Source organism: Rissa tridactyla, chromosome 1, assembly GCF_028500815.1.
Source record: "Rissa tridactyla isolate bRisTri1 chromosome 1, bRisTri1.patW.cur.20221130, whole genome shotgun sequence".
Lineage (NCBI taxonomy): Eukaryota > Metazoa > Chordata > Aves > Charadriiformes > Laridae > Rissa > Rissa tridactyla.
Window position 1 is genome coordinate 116,125,033 of NC_071466.1, and position 26,255 is coordinate 116,151,287.

The 26,255-nt window shown below is 35.4% G+C and overlaps 1 protein-coding gene across 5 annotated transcripts in view; it reads left to right on the top strand.

Moving 5' to 3' along the window:
• Positions 1–26,255, top strand: part of CADM2 (cell adhesion molecule 2) — a 669,070-nt gene that overhangs the window by 196,895 nt on the left and 445,920 nt on the right. The gene's annotated exons all lie outside the window — the stretch shown is intronic.

Below are 26,255 nucleotides of genomic sequence, written 5' to 3' on the forward strand. Positions count from 1 at the left end.
ATTTTATAGTATATCTGAATGTTTTAGTACGTTTTCTTCAAGTTAGTGTGATAAATATGAAATACAATATGAAATCTGGTTCCTATAGTTTCTGCAGAGAATGAGCCATTTGAAAAACCCTTCTGAGCAGTATGGCAATGTGCTAACTTAATACGCTGAGATTTTGAACGGGAAAATTTTCAAGGGCACACAGGGAAGGAACGTGCCCGAGTGCCCCTGCAAACGAGGGGCTGCGGCTGGAGTCGGGGTGGGTGAATTGCAGGGAGCGTACTCCCTGGGCACCTCCGGCTGAGCTGCCCGAGTCCCACCTGGGCAGGGAAGGAGGCTGAGCTCCGCTCGGGAACCCCAGGGATGCTGCTGGAGCAGACAAGGTGAGCAGACAGGGAAGGAAAAAGAAGTATAAGAAACAAAAGCAGAAGTGAAAAATCTTAAGAGGGGGGAAGGAAAAATCTATGCTTTGTAGATATTTGCTGAAGTAGAGCTGTTTTCTAGAGTATGTCTTCATTATCAAGGTGCGTGGGATATGGCTTTCAGTTTACCCCACTGTAAGCTGCGGAGGCTAAATTATTATACTTCATTGTAGCTACCCTTTGAAAAGAATGTGCTAGTACAGGCTTGTAATTTCAATTTTTCACACATTTTTCACTCTGTATTTCGCTAAAAATCTAATCTACCCAATCACTGCTTTAAGCTAATAGCCTGTAATACAGTATAGTGTCAAAAATGTCAAACTTAATGAAAAAAAAAAGGCGGGGGGGGGATCATAAGTGTTCACTGAAACGACTTCTTTGAATACTTTCTTCCAGAAGATCTGTGCGTTCTCTTTAGTGGGTTTTGTGGAATACGTATTAATCAGATCTGAAATAAAAGGGGAAAGCTGTACCACCATGAAACTATTCTGTGTCTAATGTATGTATTAAAGCTATAAATCCATTAAATATGTTTTTAAGAAATCATTGACATATAACCTAAAAGAAGAAAAGTGTTTTAGACTACGCATGCCAGATATATCTTACTGCAACTTGTTGAGACTTGTACTTGAGCTTTCTAAAATTGAAATGTGAAAATTTTTGCAATCTTGCAACCTGTTGGGCAAAGTGGTCAAATTCTTTACCTTTAAAATAGTTTAGAATTTCTATTGTAAAGTTAAAAGGAGAGACGGAATAGATTCTACAGCATTCATGCTATTTAATTGCAACAAACAGTTTAATTACCTGACTCACTCATGTATGACAAACCCCTGATATCTCACAGGTAATTTGATAGTACATACAAGATGAAACACCTGCATGCCAATACTTTGGTCCATTTGCATAACTCCCTTATACAGGGAGGCAATGGAAAATCTGCAACAACAATTTAACGAGTCTTTATGTGTTCATTGCTGTCCTTCCATCTCCTCCATTAATATTTGTTTTGTTTTTCTCCTTCATGCTACAGCAGTAATGCTGATGATGCAACCCCAGACAGTCATTTCTGTGTAATAGCTTTGGGCAAGAAATGCTCGATTCGCACTCCTGAGCAGCTATCACGGGCTTTGCTCCCCAGGTCTGTATGTCTTGAGGGGTCATGAAAATGAGGAGTTTTCTTAAACTTCAGGGATGTGGGTAATGCACAGAGTAAAAAAGGAATAGAGTGAATGAGTAATGCAGCCGTAGTGGAATTGAAGGCAGGAGCAAGAAACTTTCGGTTCGAAACAACAAATTTATTTGATTCGGTTCTTCGGTGTTTGCTTTTATAAAAGAGAAAAATAAGGAAGAGTGTAAGACAAGAAAAGAAACAGATTATTTTAAGTCTACCCTACCATATATAAAGCCGGAACAAAAACTGTACATAACAAAAAAGAACAACTTTTTTCCTCTGGACAAAGACTGTCTGAACTCATGACAGCTTTCCCCGTAGTTATTTAGGTAGTAAATGCAGAAGGAACGATTATTATATGCCAATATATTAAATACTATACTTCTGAAGACTCTCAGAAAGGTCACCAATTACAGCAATGACCTACAGCATTGACTGTTCTGGGGTTTTTACCATTTAGAATTTCACAAATTTTATTTTTTATTCAAGAGATTTTACAACTTTCCTTTAAATCCTCTCAAATGGTCTTAGCTAATATCATAAATGTCAAGTATCTTTAAAGAAGTTCTGAAAAACTAGTGTCACAAAATGAGTTTGAGGCTGAGCAATTTGAATGTTTTTGTCCTTGTAATCAAAACTTCAGAGGAAAAATCGAGAAATAAAAATTGTTTGCTGTTCAAATATGTGAAATTGTTTGACCTAGGTGAAAATTAATACATCTGCAGAGAAAAGAGCTCCTGTAAGAGTAGTGGTTTTGCTTCTGGATCAGAAATTGAGAAATAAGGCTAGATAACTAAGAGCATACTAGTAAAAAATACTATATGCTTTTATGCTACTGTACTCCTATATACAAATATATATTACAAAATATACGATATCCCAAAAATGCCCCAAACAGCATTCAAAAAAATGTTAATTGAATGGACCTGTTGCTTTCAAATTATTTTGCCAAAAATTTAAGGGCAGTATTTTGGAAAGCTGAAATATTTGAAAATGTTCAGGGTATAAATTCAACCAATGTGAGTAACTTGTAGTCTATACAGGTGTTAAGAATGCCAGTATTCTCTGTTTGCAGATGGCATTTCCAAATACGCTTTGTTTTTATTTAACGGTGCCTGAAAATTAAGTGAAATAGTCTATTTTTACTTGACTTAGAAACAATATCCACACTTTGGTCTTGAGCTTTGGTTTATGAGCTTATCTCCACCCCCTGTCCCCATCATTTGTTCATCCCTAATTGGGAGAGTCGTGTAAAAGTCAATGATAAGGTTAGTCTTAACCATCTGCCCAAAAAGTCTCTTTTCTGAAAGTTCACATGTGCATGCACAGAGATGCACTACAGGGTCACCGTCCTTGGATAACAAGCTACTTAGGCATATCTGAATGAACAGGATTAATTGCATTTCTCTACAGAGATTTACTCATGCTTAAAGTTAGATGCAAACTCTTTTCATATCTTCATGAATTAAATTCAGTACTACTGAATCTCCACAGTGAAGAGTTTCTTTTTGTTTAAAAATAGTGCTGCTGCATTTTCTGTATAATTCTAAATGTTTTTATTCAGTTAAAGGGCAAACTTTTGGGTAGGAGTGATTTGGAGGGGCAGAGATAGTTCCAACAGTCTTGTTCCATCATGTGGAGGTATCTCACCATCTTAACCAACAGGCATTCACTTGTTAAATAAATACATTTATGATCAGCGACGTACCAAATAAATTGCCTGGTTTTCTGTTTTAGTACCGGATTTCCAGTACCAGAAAAGGAAGGAGATTGCTAGATTTATTTCTACATCTTTTAGTATAGTAAATCGTTAGAGATATTACTCCGATACCACTAACTGCAGCGTTACTTATGTTAGTTATATCCATTAGAAGTTATGTTATATTCATTAGCAGTACTTAATAAATTCCTAGGCGTTCTTTGACTTCAGGAAAAGTTGGGGTGACTCAGCATCTGTAGAGGAGTAGCTGTAAAACATGCGTATGTCTGTATGCATATACATGTGAAGTCAGAAGCCTTGTCCGTGCAAATCTATGAATAATTTGATGACATTATTTTAACCTATTTTCCACTAATCAATACATGAGCATTTTGATGTGAAATGCATCCTTTAAGTGAAATCACTACACCAGAGCCTATTATAGAATGTTAAAGGAAAAAAGACTGGGTTGTTCTTACCATATCCTGCAGCCTCTATTTTAGCTGCCCTTAATTCACTGTCACAGTCTCAGCCCTTTCAGTTTATTTTCTTCCCCCTAAATTTTGTGGTTTATTTTTTAATAAAACGTGGTCTAAAATGAAGAGCCTCTTTCCCATTCCATACATTATAGCAGTGATGGAAAAAACTGAAAGGGCTGGGTGTGAGGTTGATTTTTTGGTTGAGTCAAAAACCTTCAGTTTTTCCTTAACAATAGCAAAAAAAGTAAAAGAAGTAGAAAGAAATTGCTTGAGTAAAAAATGTCATTTGAGCCTAAATTAAATTTTTCATTTAGTATTTTGAAGTTATCTTCTAGAACATAAATTTAAGAATGTTTCAAAAGAAAATTTTGTTTTTAAAAAGACCTACTATTTTCCCCCTCATTTTTTTTAAAAATTGATTTTAAAAAGTTGAATGAAAAACAAAGAGTAACCTTCTGTTCATTAAGGTTAACTTATCAGATTTGCTTGTAATTCTCATTAGCACTGTCTTATTCTCAGGAGACATACATGGTTATGACTGGATTCCTGCCTCTACAGTTCTTGAAGTGTGTTGGTGCTCTTCAGTTTATTCATAATCCTCTCTAGTTCTTCACTAAATTTCTTTCTGATATTAGCAATGTGCATATGATAAAAACATATACAAAACTGTTGTACTGCAGGAAAAAAAAGTGTGACAAAGATATAATTCATTCCTTAAATCTTTCACAGCTGTGAACTGTGATAGTATAGCATAGCTTAGCATAGAATAGAATAGTATAGCTCGGGATGGAAGGGTTCTTTATAGGTCATCTAGTTCAACCCCCACTGCAATGAGCAGGGACATCTTTAATTCGATCAGATTGCGCAGAGCCCCATCCAACCTGACCTTGAATGTTTCCAGGGATGGGGCATCTACCACCTCTCTGGGCAACCTGTGCCAGTGTCTCACCACCCTCATTGTGAAAAATTTCTCTCTTGTATCTAGTCTAAATCTACCCTCTTTTAGTTTAAAGCCATTACCCTTTGTCCTATCACAACAGGCCCTGCTAAGAAGTTTGTTGCCATCTTTCTTATAAGCCCCCTTTAACTACTACTGAAAGGCCACAGTAAGGTCTCCCCGGAGCCTTCTCTTCTCCAGGCTGAACAACCCCAACGCTTTCAGCCTGTCTTCATAGGAGAGGTGCTCCAGCCCTTGGATCTTCTTTGTGGCCCTCGGAGCAATTTAATGGTGACATCAATAGTGTATTCAAGAAAAGAACTAAACTTTCAGGAAAGGATGATCAGCATCTGTACATTTGTAGATATGTTGTCAGTGATTCAATTGAAAAATGAAACTTAAGAAATATATATCTTTACACTAGGATGGCAGTTTTGTGCTATAACTATTGTATTGTTGGGAATAACTTCTGAAATTATGTTGAGAGATATACAAGTATTCAAAACTGAGCTAAGAAACTGATTTTCCTCCTAAACAGAAAAAAGCCAACCAAACAAAAAGGAATCATGAAAACTGGTATTATGGTTATGTAAAGTACTCAATAAGTTTCCTTTTAAGTATGGAATGAAATGCAGTTTGAGAATGTCTTCAGTCATCTTTCTGAAATCCCACTTTGAAAGACAGATGTTTTATATAGATTATACTGTTGAAAAATATTTTTATGAGTTTATTTCTTGCAGAGGGCTGCGGTTTATTCTTAGATTTGAGTTAAGGTTTTTGGATGAAGAGGAGGGAAGTTTACTTTTTAAAGTATAAAATAAATATGGAAGCAGAATATAGGCTCAGTTTTTTATATTAACTTCTATGAAATGGTTCAACTTTATATATAGTCATGTCTACAAGATGCCATTTATAGCTATTTAGAAGTCGCTTTAAGAATACTAAAATATTGCACAGAACTGCATAATTTCAGGCGCAATGGCTCATAAGTGCCATGGCGTGTTCTTTTCACTGTGCGTGGTGCATAAAATGTCAAATTATAAAATTATAATGAATACGTTCTAAGCATTAAATATACTCTTTTGGCATATTAATATTATGCTGTGGATCTGTTCTGGAGGATAGAAGTTATATATTTGAATTTTTAATTCGGTTCAATGATTATGACGGGGTGGGAGATTTTTGAAACACCTTTGTGTGTTCTGCGATGCTGGAGGCTTGGTCCAGGTGTTTTCGCACACTACCAGTTCCTATCAGTTGAGTTCTCCTCCTGCAAATATGTAGGCCTTTAGGACAATGATGGCAGGAGATGCTTTTAAAGATAGGCTGGCTGAGAGCTGTTATATGAAATTGCAAGCAATTTTACTACTAATTAAATCAATAATTAAATCCAGTGTCTCTGAAGTTATTTTCTCTTACTGATTTCAGGGATATTGCTCAGATACTAAATTAAAAAAAACAAAACAAACACACATACTTTTTCACTTTAAAACATAAAATGCTTTGTAACTTGCAGGATTAAGGCCAAAATTCCTTTCTTCTTCTCAGGTCAAGAGAAAGTGTTATAAATTTATTATAACTGTGAAAAGACATAAAATTAACCAGTATTTTTCCTCTTCCATTACAACCATTTTATTTATTTTCTTCAATTGTGTTTAAATCTGAAATTTAGTTTTTTGAATAAGTAAATAAACCTAGTTCTTAAAAAGTTGTAATTTTTAAGTGATTTTGGGGTTTATGCAATACGTTTTGAACTATTTTGGAAGGTGTTTTTTTTCATTTTTCTTTTACAGAATGCTTTCAAAAAATACATGTCACGTGTCCAAATGCACATAATAAATGAATGAGAAATATTTTATCTTTTTAATAAGAATGGGCTGTGAAATATTTACAGTTAAGGTTTTTATACCAGACATGCGCACTGTTTTTTCACTGTTAGCAAATATGTAATGACTAAATTTTAGGCATCAAGAATTATAGAAGACCATACAACTTTAAATTGGGTAAAAGTGGCAAACTACAAGCCTCAGGAAATCTTCGGTTTGGGACAAAACTGAAATGGCGAGATCTTTTCTTGTCTTTTATTAGGTGGGCTTAAATTTAGTTTGTGTCAGTATAGTTTATCTCAGTTTGGCTTTGGTGCAGCCTGTGATGATGGTCGCATTTATTGGAACTGTATGTTTTAGCATCTCCTTCTGTCATATTTTAGCACTGGAACTCGTTCTGTGCAGAATTATCAACTGTTTCTCCTTAGAGCAATCACTCTTCTGGACTTTCTTGGTATGATAGGTCAGTTGATCTTAAGCAATTAGAGTAGGTATTTACAGCATTAAAACTAGGCAAAGAAATGATATTATAACGATATTAGAAAGCCACTTGATTTTAGTGAGAGGAAAAAAGATCTTAGATGAAGTGAAGAAACAGGATTTTTGCCACATTCTCAATTTTATTTAATCGGCTTCCCAAGTTCGGTATGTCATTGCTTCTTAGGTGGTACTATTTATTTCTGTATTATTTTATAAACATAAGGACTGTACAAAAGTTACCCAAGAAAAAAGATGAGGCTTAAACTGACACAGAGAAGAAGTGTAACTGACTGGTACATAAATAAACATTTTAAGTACTATTAACATTTTTCTGCCAGATTTATATATATAGGAAAGAAGTCTGTGATTCTGTGGCACATCTGTTAACACCAATAGACACAACTTCATCAAATCATTCAGAGGCTGAATTGTTTTCTTTATAACACCACCGTATTTTGTATGAATTCCCATTCTCTCTGTGACCAGTGCATACTGTTAACAAGGATTTTGTTGAGCTAGAAAAAATAAAATGTGTTAGAAAAATATGTACAAGTTAAGGGTTATAGAGAAGCCTCTGTAAACTCCAGAAAGATAAAGGTTGAAGAAGAAATGTATCCTAACCAGCTTCCATCCCAGCATTTCCCATCTATGAGACCTTGGTAGAAGTACTGAGAAGAATTTCAAAATAACATTTTGGTCTTACAGCTGCCCTCTAATCTCCTAAAGGTGAGTCATCAACGTTTGAGACTCTTGCTAAAATTGAAGTATGCGTACTAATTTGCTCAACAAAGAAATACCTTGGGCGTTTTCTTCTGGTTTTAGGTAGTTTAGAAATAGCGTGTTCTAGCTTCACTCTTCCTGATCCTTAAGTCTGTTTATCAAAAAAAACCCACAGAGCAATTTTAAATTATGAGCTTTTAAGAAATCTTGGATTAATTTTTTACTCTGTCTTGTCTACTACCTGTTTTTTGTTTGTTCTTTTCCTCTTTCATATCCTACAGGTCAAGCTACATAGAATGTCTGCTGTTGACTTGTTAAGAAACATCGCCGAGAAAATCCTGAATGCTTGTTGAGTCAGATTAAAGATTGTTTTGGTAGGGCTACAGTAGCCTCAGGTCAGCTCCTCCCGATGAGATATACAGGATAGCTCTTCTGAGTTCACTGTGTACTCTAATTAAACCTGCTGTGCTGACATGGTGTCACGGACAGAATCTAAATGTGGATGTGTGAGAGCCACCACAGCTGGTTTTTGTCTGAACATTCACAATTCAGCTAACCCCTGGGTTTCTCTCCTATGCTCATGTGAAGGCTCTGGGCCACATTGGCAGAGCGCTGCACAGAGGGTGTTAGGCATTGGACTTAGTAGGCAAATAGTTGCTTACTTTGGGTCCTGTATGGAACAGCTTCACATCGTATGTTGTTTTAGCTAACAACTTTCTCTGTCCTTACATAATGAGAGTAATTAACCAGGTACTTGTTCAGAGTTTCAAGTTCGTGTCTTGTGGTTTAGATATTTTAAAAATTCAGAGCTAGCAGAGGAAAAAAATACCAAGGAAAAGTAGTACGCTTTCTGCTGTGAGTGGCACATCAGTAGTCATCATCATCATCTGGAAATGTATGGTTTCCAGATTTTGTGAAAGCATTTTTGTGTGGGTCACTAAAATCAATACCATATGAACTGCAATAAGAGATAACTCTAACAGAAGGATATGCGATACTACATCTAATTATGTTAGTAATACTATCTGTAACAGAACTCATCTGAAATCATGGTTTCCATGTACATTTTATATGGAAAAGTTATTTCTAAAATGAAATATCTTTGTTTTGGTCAGGAATAGCCATTTTGTAGAATTAGCAGGGTATACAGCCTTTTTAGTAGTGATCCTCATAAAATCAAATTTAGTACTTGAATCATTCTAGTTTGAAACTATTAATTTTCTGGAGGGGTTTCGTTGTGGTTTTCTGGGTGTTGGTTTTTTTGAGGGTGAGGCTCTGCTTTTTAAACTTAAAAAATGTCTTAGAAATTTTGAATCAAGTTTTGCATAGGAAGGAAATTTAACCCTCAAGAAACTGGGATACATACTAACCCCCAAGTCTTGATATAATTAAGGCAACTGTCTGGTTGACATTCGTACTGACGGTTAACAATTCTACTTGCTGTGAAATAATTGTGTTACTTTTAGCAAATGGATTTCTGCCACTCTCATCTCAAAATGAAGTAGAATAGATATAGTGGAAAGCTACATTTATTTTGCATTCCCAAATTGAAGATGAAAAGTGTTTATAATAGTTAAGCATCAAAATGATTACTGAAGCTGCACATTCAAATCTTGTCTTTTCTCAATAGGCTTGTATCAATGGAAAATCCCATAGATATTCATCAAAATGAAACTTTCAAGGACATAACTCATTATCAGACGAGTGTTTATAGACCTTGGATAGTTTACAGTCGTTTGGATCTGCAGCATTAATTCTGCATTACCCAATATCATACATATATTATTTAATATAGACCAAACAATCAGCTAAGTGAATTCTTTGTTCTCCCCAGCGTCTTGTTTTCTCTGAAAACAAAGTATTGCAGAGAAAGTCTTTGAGATAAAACAAAGTAATTATTTGAGAAAACTGATGCCAGGTAAGGCCAAAAATGTCTTCAGGCTAACAGTATTGATTAGCATTTTTAAAGTTTGATGGCTAATAGTTTAACATTTTTTTTGCCTTAAGGATTTGAGATTTCTTGCCCAAATCCTTTAGTTTAATATGACAGCCACATTATTAATTAACTGAAATTGGAAAAAGTGATTTTAACTAACTGCTAGCTGCATAATTTATTAATTTATATACAGTATAAATACTTCTGGGTGTATGCCAAGGGAATTAATAATCGCAGGAATAATATCACTGAACTTTCATATCAAGGAGACACGGTAATACTTTATTACAACATTTGAATTAATGTGCAAATTTAGCATCCTTATTCTATGCTATGCTTATTACAAATCAGAGAGAAACTGATAGCATTACAGACCTAGAAGCATGAGAGTACAACACTGAAAAAACATGCACACAAACAACCTATAAAGGTCACCTTTCATTTTTTAATTGTGGAATATGCATAGTGGAAGGGAACCTAACATTATCATATTTGGTTGGATGCCTGATAATTAAAAAAGGAAAAAAAAACCACCAAACCCAAACCTTCTATGAATGGCCAATATTTATACCTTACGGAGCTCCTACATCTCTCATATTTTTCTGTGTAATAGGGAAGGAAATTAATATTTTACCACACATCCCTAGCTGATAATGATGCTAATAATATTTTTTGTTATTGAACAGGGGGGGAAATTAGCATCATTTTTGTTATGTTTTGCATTCTCTGATATTTGAATCGGTAATGTTTGAATATTCTAACGATTTCTGGTTGATCATTTCTGCTGTCCAGATTTGAATAACTCACTTCTGAAGTACTTTGTCCCTCTATTAATTAATTCTCAAAGTAGATTTTATTTAGATGCAGGGTGTATTCAAGGCAGACACCACCTGGGTTTCTACTCTGTATTGTGTTAAATTATTGTTAAATTATTTTTAAATTATTGTTAAATCATTATTTTGCTCTGATTTGGTGGCACACAGCAACTTTTCACATTCAGATTTTGTATATTGTGCCTCTAGGCTTTCAAATATGGGCACACGGGAGGTCACACGATACAGTCTTGGCTATATATTATTCATTGAAACGATATTTCCTCAGCATCAAGAATAATGGCGACTAATGACTGCCAGAACACTCCTATGTGTGTTATGAATCGTTAGTGATCAGGAAGAATTTAGTATATGATGATATGGTGAAAATTTACTTTTCAAAAGTCACATGCGTGTTAACTTTCCAGCTGTTATCTAATGGGTGAATGGAGTTCGTATCAGGACTTTAAAGTTTCCGTATAGGGTTTCTTAAATTCCTGTTGCGAGGCATCTGTATGCAACCCTTTTCTTTGCAAAAGACTGAAAAATGCTCCCTATATCCTCCTACTAGGTGGCTTTTCCTTATTAAATGTCCTTTCTTCTGTAGAGTATGACTATTACCGGTTTTCTTATTGTACCATAATTTTACTGTGCTTTTTATGTATTGCAGTCTGTCTCTATAGACTCAGTACTTTTATTTCAGTGATGCTTAGTATTGTATTTTAAATGCACTATTTGCTTAGTATTAATGAAGTGCTTGCATGGAGTGTAATTGCAACAGTTCTATGTGAAGTATGTGGGTGTTCAAGAATAGCAAATACAACTGCTTTTGTTGCTTGGCTATCTCTTAATTTCCCTCAGGCTGACAATATCACAACTCATGCAAAGCACCGAAATTCTAAAATTTTAAAGAAAAATTTTAAAATATAGAATTGTTAATAAAGAATAAGCTATGGCTTTTTTTTTTTTTTTTCTTTTTAGTTAGTGGAAGATACTGCTTTTTTTGTATCTGAGTCTTAAAGCTATTGATACCTCTACCAGTTGAAGCAAAAAGAAAAGTTAAAGACACAAGAACACCTTTTTTTTTTTAAGGAAAATGTCATTCTTGACACAGAGTCAGTTACTCCAAGTCTGGTCACATGACCGAAAGAAAGGATTTAAACATTTTCATAATACTCAGACTGTTGTAGAGTTATGTCATTAGAGAGTACACATGGGGATGAAAAAGCTGATCATAGGCGTAAGGATTTAATGAATGCATTTTAATGTTTTCTCCCATTCCGGGCTTATGCACAAAACAACAACAACAACAAAATCAAATCCCCAAACAAAACAAAAAAACCTGAGCCGTAACAATTGGCATGAATCATGCTAAACTCAGTAACTTACGAGACTCGAAATTCAGGAACACTGACTTCTGCTCAGATCTGACAATCTGCTTGTTTCACTTGCCCCTCGAGTTCAAAGGTCTGATACAAAAGCTGATTTAAGGCAAAGAGAGAAGTAAAGGCATTAAGACGGCAGCAATCCATTGCAGTCAGCCAAGTCAGGAGCCGGGACAGTGCACAGGATGACGCTATTCTGCACGACTCACTCAAACCTAACTCCCTTAAATCATGAACAGCTATGGAATTAAAAAGACATCTCATAGTCCTTTATATGAGTTAACCCTCATCTAGTAAGGACAATGCTTAACGTTGTATGGTACTTCAACTCTTATAACCTTCCTCTTGTGGTAGATTTGTCTGGCGTATTCCTTCTACTAATGTTCCTTTATTATGATCAAGAGGATGATTTTTTTGTTGTTGTTGTTTAGATCAATGGTTTTGACTGAGTCTTTAGCAAAATGATATAAACAATTTCCATTGGTTTATGTTTTATCATTTTTTTCTGTTGAATATTTTGAAGCTGTGACTGTTGGGTTGCGCTGTCGGTGAACACTGAAATAACATTCGTAATTTCTGACTAAAGGGAAATAGAAAGGAAATTCTTTGCTGTCTACAGTACTACTTCGGTCTTCTTTTAAGACTGAAATATTTAGTCTCATAGTTAAGAGACTCTGCTTTTGAAGAACAAATGAGTGAAAATTCCAAACTAAATTCCATATGTCAAGAAAAATATGTGGGGAGCAAAAAATTCTTAAAGTGCTTATAAAAGCATTTATATTGAATATAACGAAATGCACTTGAAGAACAAAAACAAAACACAAAAAAACATATCAAGTGATCGTTTTCAGTTATTAATAGAGAGATTTAATCATAAAATACATTTCTGAAGTTTCTGTAATGTACAAGACAGAGTTTTTGTATTATAATTTTTAGAAATATTAATTATTTTGGGGTTTATCTTTAGCTCTTTTTTTGATTTTAAAGGACTTGAAATTATAGCCTGAACTTTAGCTCCTCTTCAATAAGTTCTGTGTTAGTTTTAGACAGGTAATCACAGAAGCAATTAGGGATGTTGTCCTGAGGCTCCTTTTCTGCAGGTGCAACCGCCTGATTGCTGTTTTGCAATTACTATATAATTCTAACCACCCATATGCATCAGATAAGTTGTACAGCGTGCTTCAAATAAGTGCAAACCCCTTTCAAGTTCAAATAAGTTCTTAATAATTTAGGTTGCTTTGTTATTTAGTCTCAGATCTACTTTTTGTTATGTTATTTGGTTTGTGAAGCTCAAGGCTAATGGAGAATTTGTCACGCAATTGGTTAAATTGTTACAGAAAAATGTTGAATAACAGTGCTGATTAAAACATTGAAAGTAGAATTCCTTGAAATATGCAAAAAGCTTTAAATGATTACAGAGGCAATGCCAACTTTAGGATTTTTGGTTTTGAAGTCTTTGAAGTCTGACTTTACAGAACAGATTGCGAATCCCTGGCCCATTACACACCTGCAGAGATTTTGGTGTTTTATTTCTCTTGGGTAAAACAGCAGAAGCCCAAACCATGTTAATCACTGTCAGAACCAGTTGTATAAAATGCCAAAATGCAATGAACCAGGAGTTTTATAATAAATATGACAATACAGTTTAAAGTGTTGTTTTGTTAGGCTTGCAATTTGTTGTAATTTATCACTTATGATAGTACTGGAGGGGAAAAATATCTGGGACCTCCAAGTGATCCTTTCACTTGCAAGAAATGGTCCTGTATTTGTATTTTGTTTTAAAGATGAAGGAAGAAAAAAATAAAGTGCAGTTATGAGACGTGTAACTAGTGTATATAAAATTAAAATGCGCTCAATTCTGTGTTAATGTCTACTTAATACGTGGATTCTACTTGAGATAATATAGAATTGGTCACATCTTGTTTATAGAAAGGGGCCTATATTCTCTTAACCTTCTAAATACTAGTCAGTTGTAGTATATGAGAATATTGGACTCGTGTATTATAGAAATGACACTACTAAAAGCTGAAAAGAAAAACATCTCTTAGCCTCAGCTACATAAACAGTCAGCTATCTTTTATTGTTTCAGTATCCATACTGCTCTGTGTGAGTGGACTATTATATCGAGTCACTTCTGAATGTAGTCTTTAAGCTACTTTGTAAAGTAATTTTCAGAAGTCTTTTCTGGAAAAGAAACTGCTCCATTTCAGCGGCTTGTGACAAGGGAGGGAGTGACAGTGCTGCTGTAGAACAGAACAGTACTGTTTTCTATTATATTGCCATACATGCAAGCGCAGTTCTTACCCTGTAGACTTCTCCAGGAGTGACCGGCTCCTCTGAAATACGTTTAATTGAAAATACAGATAAATTATGGCCCATTCGAGCAGAATTTACAGATTGAAGTTCTGATCTTTAACCTGCACGTTTATGCAGATGATTAACTTAAAGCACAAGAGTAAGCTAGTTTACTCCACTGGAACTATATCTGAAATTAAACAACTGAAGAAAACTTTGCAATATTAAATTTCTAATGTACTTCTTCCCATGTCTTTGCTATTGTCTGTTGGCTACAGATTTCAAAGGTACCTTGTAGGCAGCGGTAAGATTTTTGCTTTGTTCCCACAGATTTTCACTGCTTCTGGCATAGTGGTAGTGGAACTGCTGACCACAGAAAAATTGCCTCTGACTTCGTCTCTGTTTGTTGTTCCTCCTGCTGTGACAGCTTCTTCCATCACCTCACTGTATTACGTTCTGGCTGAATCCCTCTGATGGCTCTTGATGTCATCGTAGTACCTGTGTGAGACAGTAACTGAACCAGGCCATTGGCAATTTAAACACTAGGCTATGACTTAATTTCAAAGGTAGTTGTAGCTCCTGTCCTCAAATAGGTGATCACTTACATGTTTTCTAAAGTAATTTTCAGTTAAGAATATTGAAACAATTAGAGTAGCGTAAATATGTTGTAAGGAAGAGTACACATGATTTCCTTGGGAGGGGATCAGAAGAAGAAAAATTACCCAAAACTCAGTCCTGAGAGATATTATCAAGTTGAATGATTGCCTTGATGTTTTTTGTCTAAGATGGTCTTCCCAATCAGTAGTACAACAGCTGATACATTTCTCTGCAAGGCCAATAGAAAGAGATTTCGTAATTGTTAAAATAAATTGCTATTTGTCATGCTGGTCATTTCCACACACTATATCCCAAACACAGCTTTGAAATGGTTATAAATGATTTCTTGTATCCTGAGATGACTCAGAAGGATAGGGTCCCTTGGAAGGGTGATAAGTGCCCATATCTGTCATAATGCCCAGTGGATCTGTGTTAGTAATATAGCAGGATCCATCGCTCTTCAAAAACTCAGACAAGTCTTTCATATGGAGCCATGTTATTATTCATGGTACTTAACAGAATTTCTTGCAGGAATTCATCTGAAATCACTGACACTTCATGACCATATGGATAAGAGTTTGCACTGTGAGCATTCCTGCCAAGTCCAAAGTCAGATTTTTTGATCAAAAAACAAAGTAGGTTGAACTTAGGAGCACGTTTTTCTCCTCACTTACTGTATTGGATATATACAACTTTTCAAAAGATTTCTCTGTATTAGGATAATCCTTTTGGATTGCCGTCTAACAACCCCATTTTTTAATGCAACAGAATGACAAGAAACGTATGTTGCATTCTATTCTTAAAAAGGTTTCTCCTCATGAAAAGTTAACGTTCCTGGGCTTCAGTTTCCCAAACTTGTTTTCTTGACTTTAGAGTTTTGCTAACTTCTAAGCTTCCTTGAGGGAGAGAAACAGGTTCTTCTAGAGGGATAATTGGAGTAAGCGTGTAATTTCTCTAGCTCATACTGTAGAGGAGCCAGTCTGTCTTCACTGACTAAGGAAAGAGCAAAGAAAGTCCCACATAAGTAAGCCAGTGCTAATAATCTGCCTCTCACTCTCGAATAGAGGCACACGACTACATGACTTTCATCCAGTTGCCCCTTTCAGTCTCACCCATTTTTATGACTTTTAATAGCTGCCTTCCTTGAGAGATAAGTGCTTTCTGAGCCTATGATTTATGACCAAAAGTATCTAAATTTGCTCAAAACAGGAAAAGTTTTGATTTTTAGGAAGCTTTCACATGCACAGTCCTTTCCTCTACTCGTTTTTCCTACAGCAGTGAGACCCACTCTTCCTTCCTTCGCAATCAGACTAGTGAAAGTAAATTGCTTCACTGTTGCTTCACTGAAAGTCTTACGTCCTAACAGAATAATAGGGTAGGGCATTCAGTTATTACCTGACCATATATTTTGGTATGACAGCTTTTTGTGATTTCTTCTTAAAGCCCGAGAAGATTTTGCTATGAAATAGATCTCTGCTGAACGGATCTGAATTGAAACAAGTTCTCAAGATAGTGACTTTAATCCTGTTTGCTTCCTGTTACCTACTTTTATCTCCCATTTTGTCAAAGGTGTGATGGTGGGGTTTTTTCCTCTTTCTGTTACATCTGCTGTACCTCTGTGACAAGGTCTCTTATGTTTGTTTATCTTTTGATGAATGAGTTCTAAAAGTCTTTTGCTTGAAAGTCAAACAACAGTCTTGTTTGAAAGTGTCTTGTCTGAAATATCCTTTTGAGATCCTGCTGTTCTATTTGAATTTGGCTTTAAATGATCTCGGGAAAGCATCCTGTGTCTATGTGAATGGCTGACTGGCTTTACTATCTTTTTCTGAACCTTTCACCATTAATATCCATCACTTTAGAGGGGGGGAAAAAAATCCTGTGATATGTTTATGAAGTATGCATGCGGTCTAAGAAGTACATGTTTAGAAAGTATACACGTATTCCAGAAAGTATAAGCCCGTTAGGCTCTATACCAGTAAAAAGAAAGGGGGAATGGCCATAAGATAGTAGAGTATCTATAATGGAGCTCCTTCTCAAGGATCTCCCTCTACTTTCCAGAGGGGTGTCTCCTGAGTATGGGCTATAGAAAGGGACCTGAGAGTTTCAGCTCTCCAGAAGAAATCTGTCTTTAAACCAAGGCACCACTGGGCTGTGGAACTCCTTGACACGGGATGTTGTAGATGCCAAAAAAGTTTAGGTAAGCTAAAAAAGCAACAACTGTGTTAGAAATGAAAAAAGTCTTTCAGAGCAATTAGATGGAAAGATACAGACTCCAGTACAGGAAATCCTTGAATTACACCTTTCTGCAGCACACCAGAAAATTCTGAGAAAGCTTAAGTAAGCTTACTGAATGAATGTTACTAGTTCCTGCATCCCATTCCATCATACTATAGATAATAGCTTATTAAAACAATTTTCCAGTTAAGTAAAACAATTTCCACAGAAGCAAATGTTTCATTTGTGGTTTTATTTTTTTTTAAAGCTCCTAGTAGGACTTGAAGTCTGAAAGGAATTAGATCAAGGACAGGTAAAATAAATGTGAAACTCATGCGCTGAATATGTTTTCAGCTTATTTTGTAGATGAGCCTGGTCTCATAATAAAAAATTCCAGATATTTCCTAACACCGCTGAAGTCTTCCTGTTACAAGTTTACAGTTTGAATTTCTGATTCATAAATAAAATATTGTTTACATTTTCAGGTGTGTATCCCTGAAATTTTGCATATCACTAGCAATCTGTAATGTTGGTGGGACTGGCCATGCTTAATTTCCAGTGATTAGTTTTGAGCGTGTGACCAATTCATGCCACTATCACAGCTGGCTTGTGTTCCCTACTTGCCAATAATAAATCAGGAACAAATAATTCGAAAGTGTAGGCATTCTTTTAAAAGAAATTATGCTTTAAGTATAAAAAGATTGTTTGTTTACAGTACAAGATATAAACATGGAATTGATTTAATTTATTCTGAGTGAAGTAATACATATGAAAGAATCGTCCAACTGAAGGTTAATTTGAATATATCCCTAAATATATTTGAATCTTAAGAATTCTGACTTTTTTGTATGATATTAAAGTGATTATTAAAATACGATTTTTCATTTTAACCACGTTTCTTGAATACTGTTAATGTTCGGGTTTCTCACATGCACTTGAGTCTGGGGTTATATATCTAGGGGTATTGTTGAGCCGTGACAAAAGGACTGTTGTGCCCTTCACAGGCCACTAACTTCTGATAATCTCGTTTTATCTTCAGTGCTTGGGTACAAGAAAGATCACATAAATGTGGTGCTATGGAGTGATGCCTGGGCTGTTGTGAAGGAGTGTTTGGGCCCCGGTTGGTACCTCAGCAGAAGGGAGGGGAAGGTTCCTGCACAAGGAGGGCTGAGATGCGAAGCTCTCCCATTGCTTTTTCCAAGGCGATTGTTTCACTCGGGCTTTCTTCTTACACTCCCAAAAGGCTTTACATACATGGCCTCACTAATACACTTCATGGTGGCTTTTGGAACCAGCCTGGGCAACATTTCTACAGTAGTAGTAGTGGAGTGTCTGGCCACATTAATCTTACATTATTTCTCTCATTTCTCAAGAGAGTGCATGACATCGCAAGGAGCTGTAGCCCAGGGTTTGGTACAGAGAGTGCCTTGTGATTGCTGTCGAGTGAAGGGAAGGCGGGAACAGCTTGCCAAGGTATGGACAGGGGCTTAGGGAAAAGTCTAAAGGGAAGAAAAAGGTAGGTATAAAGCCTTTGGACTAATTGGGTGTACGCAATATGTTTGGGTTAAGTGTAGTGTTATACAAGGGAGAGTAGGGTTTGGGCATGCTCACTTTGTTTTGTTCCTGCTAATCCTTCACCAAGCATTTGTAAAATAAAAAAAATATTATTTAGATAGACGTATTGCAAACCCCAAGCGTATGCCCATATAGACAGTGGGGCACTGGCAGCAGCTCAAGTCTACCTAATATTGGTAAAAAGGCGCATTAGGCAATGTATGGTAGGGATAATCTCACCTAGTTCGTGGGGGAAAAAATGGAAACCATCACTGTGGCTCTGTGATCAAAAAGAAACAGGAAGGTATCCAGATACGACTTCAACGCTCTTTCCAATTATAAAAAACTCAAAACATAGGGGACCAAAAAAAAAAATTAAAAAAAAAAAAACCTGAAGAGGAAAATGCAGACCAGACCCAAACTTTACCCATCAGTTTCTGGGTAAAGCAAAAGCTGAACAAAATACGTGGGTTATAAAATAAGTGATATAAACATCTTACAACCTTGAAATAAAAGTAGAACAAGCTAAAATCCCTATTCTGTAAATTTTAAATGTTGAGTAGATAATATATTAAAGCTCTCAATCAGGGATTTTTTTTTTAATGTGTTTTCTCCCTTACGCCCCCTTGACACTCTATAATAATGAACAAGTTATTTAGTTAATGAAGAAAGCATCTTGTATTTAAAGATCTACATATTAATGTGACCTTCCTTTGTTCATAGCTGTTAATATTTATTGCCTTTTCTTGTTGAGATTTTATTTGGTGTTCTGTGACAAACAAGAGTATGATTAGTGAAGCTGTAAAGTTCTCATGGTGGCTGCCTGTGTTCCCAAGATAGCAGCATTAGTGTCTGCAGAAGCAGTTAATGCTGTTTATCATTAGTGACAGAGGCTGGGAAGGACCTTCTGTGGCTTTTATCTTTCACCTTGCCAACAGAAGTTGATGAGCTTTGTGATTTAAATGCATAGGCAATATTGTAATATTTATATTCATTTCACATAGACAAGTGCACAGGTAAACTAACCTTGTTGATTGAGATTAATTAAAACCATGTTACTATAGGACCGGACAGGCTATGAATGGTTATACTTGGAAAAAAATAGCTATCAGCACTTTATCTGCTTTTCTTTATGATTAAGCTAACATTTTCAGAATTTGTACAACAAATGTATAGGTTAGTATTTTATAACTGTTTTTCCACTTGATTTTTTAAGCTGTAATTAAAGTTAATTTTAAGGTTTCTTTAGGAAGTTTTGAGTTCAAAATCTTGATGTCTACATCTCACCTCCACAAATTTAGAATAAAAGAATTTTAGCAACTTGTTGAAATGGACTCTACTTTTGAAAACACTCGAATGTTTCATAAAATTATATGCCTTATGGAGTTTCATATTCAGAGCTTCTTTTGTGTGTACATGTTTGTGTACCTTGTATCTCCTCCATTTCCATCTCCATACAGAATGTTTCAACATTCGGCTTGTCCAATATTTAACTGTTCAAATGTGCGTATCTGGAAAATAGATATACACTGTTGCCATGCCAAAGGCTCATTGTACAATTCTACTTATGGAAAAAATGGATATGTTTTGTATCTTGTATTTTACTTCTGAAACTCCATTTCAACCTAAAGTAAGTTGGCTGTCTGCATTTCATAGAATCTCATTTTTAAAGGGAAACTTGTCATGAAAAGTTAACACTGTGAATAACAAAAATAGTTGTTCATTTGTATATATGTTAATGTTGACCTCTTAAAAATCCTTCAGCTGTTTAATAAAATGCTTATTTTGAGAGCAAAATCCAAAAGTAGTCTTTCATGACAACTGTCCAGAGGAGGTCCAGGCTGCTAACTTTCCTATAATCCTTATTTGTATCCTGGGAAAAGTAAGAGATTTTATTGGATATTTTTACTATAGTAATGTCAAAAGAGAAAAGGTGCTATATCTGAAACTAACTATAGGAAATGTTCTGAGCTGAGCTCCTTATCGAAAGCTAAGAGCCAGTGCCACAAAACCGTTCTGAACTTAATGTTATGCTGAGGGAGTAGGCCTATGGCATCAGAATTTAAACAGCAACATGGGCATGAAGTACATGGGCCTTTCCTATCAGCTCGGAGTCTATACTGCCCAGGTATGAGATACTCTTTGTACAAAATACCTTCTTCTGATGATAGTTATAATTTTTTTTTTTAGTTGAAACTGTTTTAAAGCATTGATGATTTACAAGTATTTATAGTCCGGTGATTATAATATTCCAGAATATGTTCTCTGTTCTTTTTCCTAATTATTTTAAACCGATTACAGATGTATTATTTAATAAATAAATAATGCATAGTTATCTATAAAATTTTGGTCTCTAGCTAACTGTAGCTGCTTTGATGGTCAAGGGGGAAAGCAATAGAAGAGATGCATGAGGGTGGAGGATTTTGTGATATATGAAGTGGCAGCTACATAATGAAGATTAATTGTAGTGTTTCTTGCCTGTTTGAATTATTACAATATTTCTAATAAGGGTTGGAAAAAACCAAAAAGACTTTAATTTGTTTCTTAAAATGGAAAAGTTTAGGATTTATTTCTTAACTTCCTTTAATGTTGTATGCCTTTCAAGTTGGATTTGTTCCATTGAGTGATCTCTGATATTTTTTCATCTGAATTCGGTTGAAGGGCAAACTTTAAAGACTGAGTATTACATTTTCTTGTTGCAGCTCAGTCTTACTAGGCAAAGTATAACAAAACAGTACTGCAGAAGAGAGGTATGGGATAAAATACACACACAAATACACTGGCTTACATGATACATTATTACAGATGTTTTTTATATTAACTTGTTCTTACTGATGCAAAAGTGCTGCTTCAGTTTTAAAGGGTTAACTCTTAACTTTTTAACAGTCTGTTTCATGATGATTTTCATACAATAAAAATAAGGCTCAGTTATCTTCCATTGCTGAGGTGTTTTCTTACATCGAATACCAGCTGCAGAGGCAATGTAAACCTTTCCACTTGACACCTGTAAACCATAATCTAATCTTTACTTAGACAATATAATTGTTATGTTTTGGGAAAAAGAAATTCTCTACTTTCCTCCCTTTGCTGTCAGACATCTTTCAGTCTACACATTCTTCCAAGATTTACATTATTCGTAAAGCTAGCTTTAACAAGAAGCAAGAGTATATTTGCCGAAGCTCATTTCCTTCAAAAATGCCACTTCCTACACTCCTTTTGCAGTCAGTGGTAAGATGGAAGCTTCCCCATTGAGTTACTCAGAACATCTGAGTTACGCCATCACCTGGACATTGTCTGGATTTTTTCTCTTTGAGGAAGAAAGTTCAGGAAACCTGTCACTGTATAGTGACAGGTGACTATGACAAGACTGTCGTAGCATAGAAGAGGAGAATTACTCTTACTGTCTTAAATAAGTTGATACAGTGTGTAAAGACTGATAAAATACAAGTAAAACATAAAGAGTGCACTTACAGTAATACTATGCAAACTATGCTACAAATGCAATCAGAAAGAATACAAACTCTGTCTTCAAAGCTTTGAATGCCACCTGGAAGGTTAACATCAGATGACCATTCCATTAGGGGAGAAGTAATACCAAGCTCATCTCAATTGATAGACTAAATTGCGAAGAAGTTCTTAAAGTATTTGCGGATGGGAACCTTTGCTTTAATCTACCTTTGATGCATAAGGATCAGAATATCAAAGGAAAGCCTATTTTTATTATCTTGTCACTAATATAAAATTGTCTTAATTTTATATACAAGGCAACCAAACGTTACTAATAGAAACTTATACTACGAGCTACTTACAGTCAATTTGGCTCAGTCAGCTTTACCTATAGAAAGTTCCAGTTCTATTTTCATTTTGATTCTTTTTATTTCTGAGATTTTTTTCAGGTTTTCTTTTTTCAGCTATCATCTGCATTTCTTTTAATCTCTTACCAGTGTTATTTTATGCTATCTGGTAAACCACGTATGAACAGATTAAGAAAGTTCTATGCTGCTCTAGAGATACAATTTTCACACTGAATCTTCTTCTAGACAGAAGGTGAATGGGAATTCTCTCAGGAAGCTGCAGTTATCCTTTGTCGAGTACCCCTACTTGCGGACATGTACTGACATGGATCTTATACCTACAGAAGAAGTAATTTCTTTCCAAGTGGTGGAAGACCTTTGATCATCCAGACCACTTTGTTCAGCTTGCATAAAAAGGACAGTATCGACTTAGGATGTTTTGTTCTTTGTTCATATAAAGAGGACTCAGGATTCCTAATGACTAAGAATTAAAAGACTGTTGTGTTTATTTATTGAGCTTTGATGACTGGGAAATTAATGAATGGATGTTGCAAGTTCAGAAAATGGTTGAAGTGACTGAGGATAAACAAATATAATAAATTTGCTGCATAACTAATATATCTGTTTATCAACTCCATGAAAAAGATTTCCCCAATGACTTAATCATGTGTCCATTTTCCCTGATAAGTGTTGCAAACAGGATGAGATTATCTCATTCACCCAGAATATAATGGCTATTATATGTTTTCCAAAAATAAAAGCATTTGGGTATAAATAGATCTTTCAGTCCATGTGGAATTTAAACACAGACCTCACAGAAGTCCTAGGCTGTCTTTTGCAAGAATGGGCAACCTGAGGTGCTCCAATAGGAGGGGAAAGCTGATTTTCAGGACAGTACTGAGAATTGATGAAATACTCATCAGCAAGAAAAATTAGTGTTGTCTTATTACAATTTCTCACAAACCTTTTTAATTAAACAGAAGATAAAAGGTTAGAACCCATTTGTCACACTACATTTAGCCACCAAAGGTTCCAGGTACTCCACCATCCAGACCACAGGCAAATCAAAATGGGCATTACTCTCAAATCTCAAAAATCTTTACTTCGTTGTAACTTGGAAATGATTCTGTCACTGCCAATGAACTGGATTAATAAGGGTAATTATTTAATAAAACATTTCCGTAATCTGTGTTGCATTTCATGTCCATAACAATCTGTTTCTTTCACCACTGCAATATAAGAAGCCACATAAATTGCTACTGGTGAAGGACAGAAGAAGTTGCCTTTAGTGTAGGTACAGTTTAGAGGTCTAAAATTTGCTCACTCATATGACTGAAGGCTTTAAGGAAAACGATAGTAATTTGGTTTTCGTTTAAAACTCTGAAAGCTTTTATATTCCGTTGCTGTAGTACGGATTTAAGCTCTTTAATTATATAAGCTTTTTTGAATAAGTTACCTCTGCTGTAATCTAACTGAATAGATTTTATGTGGTAGCTGTGAGATTCTTAGATAACAATTAGCCTAGGTAACTTCAAAGTTAATGGTAAGAGGAATTCATTAAGGTCAATGCTAATACTATGTTAGTTATGCCTGAAACTGAAGTATACAAGGGAAACACTGAGTTACATAAAATTTTAATATCAGTTACCACCAGTAATAGATTGATTGTTATTGTATGCTCAGTGCAAGTAACAATGAACAACAGAAAATTGTGGGCTAAAATTACTTAATGATGTAAATTAATAATTCAGTAGGCTGTATTTATTTATGACTTATTTGTGGAGACCATCTTGAAAAAAACCCCCAAACTATAACCGAATCTTAATTCAACAAGGAGAAGGGAGGGAGTTGATCCATAGGGTTCTGGAAACTAATACATCTATTTAACCATTTTTAATACAATTAGGATTATGAGTAATGATTCAAAGAGAAACTTCCAAATGGTATCAAAAAACTCTTGGAGGAGGAAGAAACGCACTTAGGTGATATTTGCACTTTACTTGCCTTCTCTGTTTCTCCATAAAGAAACCAGGATGTAGGTAATATGGCTTTGTTTGAAATGGTCTCATTTCTTCGTCTGGTAAAGACTTTGGCAGGAAATTGTACGATGAATGTCATCTTTCTTTCCTTATTCATTTCTGTCTGTTTTGTGACCATACCTGTCATCTCTTTTCCTTTTTCAACTAGATCTAAGGTCATGCCTGAGACTTCACCATCTTTCTTTTGAATAAAGATACATGGCGCTTTTAGTGCATTTTCTGCTGTATGAGATGTTAAATTACAGCCTGCTCTTCCTTAGCTTTATTAAGGAAGCCTCCATGGAAGCCTGCTGCCATCTAACTTAGAAGAGATTGTACTCACTTTCCTCATTTGTTTGGCTGGGTCACTGACCTGCTGTGGAATAGATGGGAAAGCTATGCTGTCCCGGTATTGATATAAATTATTTCCTACATAAAAAGCAAAAAGATGCTAGTAAATACAGAGGCAGGAGAGGGTTTATACAAACCGTTTGTGGAACTGGAGGCTAAGAAACTTATTTTTTTAGTCAACTTGATCATGATTTGTTTTTTACTCATGGTTTCATGGGAGCTGAGTAAAGCACTTTTTTATGGAATTGAGGAGAAGGAAAAGAATCATAAATTTTCACATATTAATAATTTTTTCAAACTTTTTAGACACAAATGGGAATAGAAAATAATTTTAAATGAAAAAATACATCGTATATGTGAATGAATGAAACAATTATCAAATTGTTGCTGTTTATGGTAGGATGCATTCTCTGTAAGAGGAAGCGTTTTTCAGTGTTGAAACAGCATCTTACATTTTGCAGGTTTTTCTCCCCAGGATGCTCTTGGAACCGTGATGAACTTTACTTTTCTGTTAAATATTTTAAACATTTTCCTTCGTGCACAGGACGAGCAGAATGCTAATTAGAAATAGTTCTTCAGTGGCAATTTCCAGGTTTTTTTCTCTGTCTCTTTTAGAACCTGTCATTGCCCAAACTTAGCTCCTTACTAATATAAATAACTTTTGTTAAAAAAAACAACATTGTATAAAACTGACAACCAACACCATTCTGATTAACGAATACACCTGCTCTGTGGGTTTTATTCCTGCCATCTGTTTGAATGGCAAACACTAGTAATGGTGACCAACTGTAGACGCTGATTATGAAAAATTTGCTTCAAAATCAAATGCTTACTTTTTAGATTGCTAAAAGTTACAATTTTTAGGAAGCTTTGTGATAGCAATGATTTAAGTAGCTCAGGCTATGCTCATATTTCATTTAGTTATGGCACGTGTATACCTTTGTCACATTAAGAAGCAAAAACTTTTCAGAAGCAAAGGAATCACTTGAGGATAAGAGTCTGCAGAACTGGATGTAAGATGAAGACTTCTAAATGACTGAAATACTCTGGTATATATTTAGTATAACTCCTTTTAGGGATAAGGCTACTTTGGGAGTGGCTATAATAGATACGTAACCAAAGCTGACTCTTCACTTTGTATTTTGAAAGTGAAACAAATCTTTAGTAACACACGGTTCTTCAGAAGCTGAAACCAATGCCTTGTTTTGATGTTTTATACAAGGAATGAATTTACTGTGGGATCATAGGACAATACCAGTTGGAGGGGACCTGATGAGGTCTCCAATTCAAGCAGGGTCAGCTACAGGGTCAGACCAGGATGCTCAGGGTGTTCTCCAGTTGGGACTTGAAAATCTCCCAGGTTGAAGATTGCCGATACTCTCTGGGTAACCTGCTTCACTGCCTGACTGTCCTCATGAGCAAATTTTTTTTCTTCCTTCCAAATGGAATTTCTCAATTAAACTTATGCCTGTGAAAACAAAGCCAAAATTTTAGGCCTCTTTTAAAAATCTCGTATTGGGCATGTTCCTATTTAATTTAGAAGTGAAGAATGCAGGGACCAGTTCTGGAGGATGTGT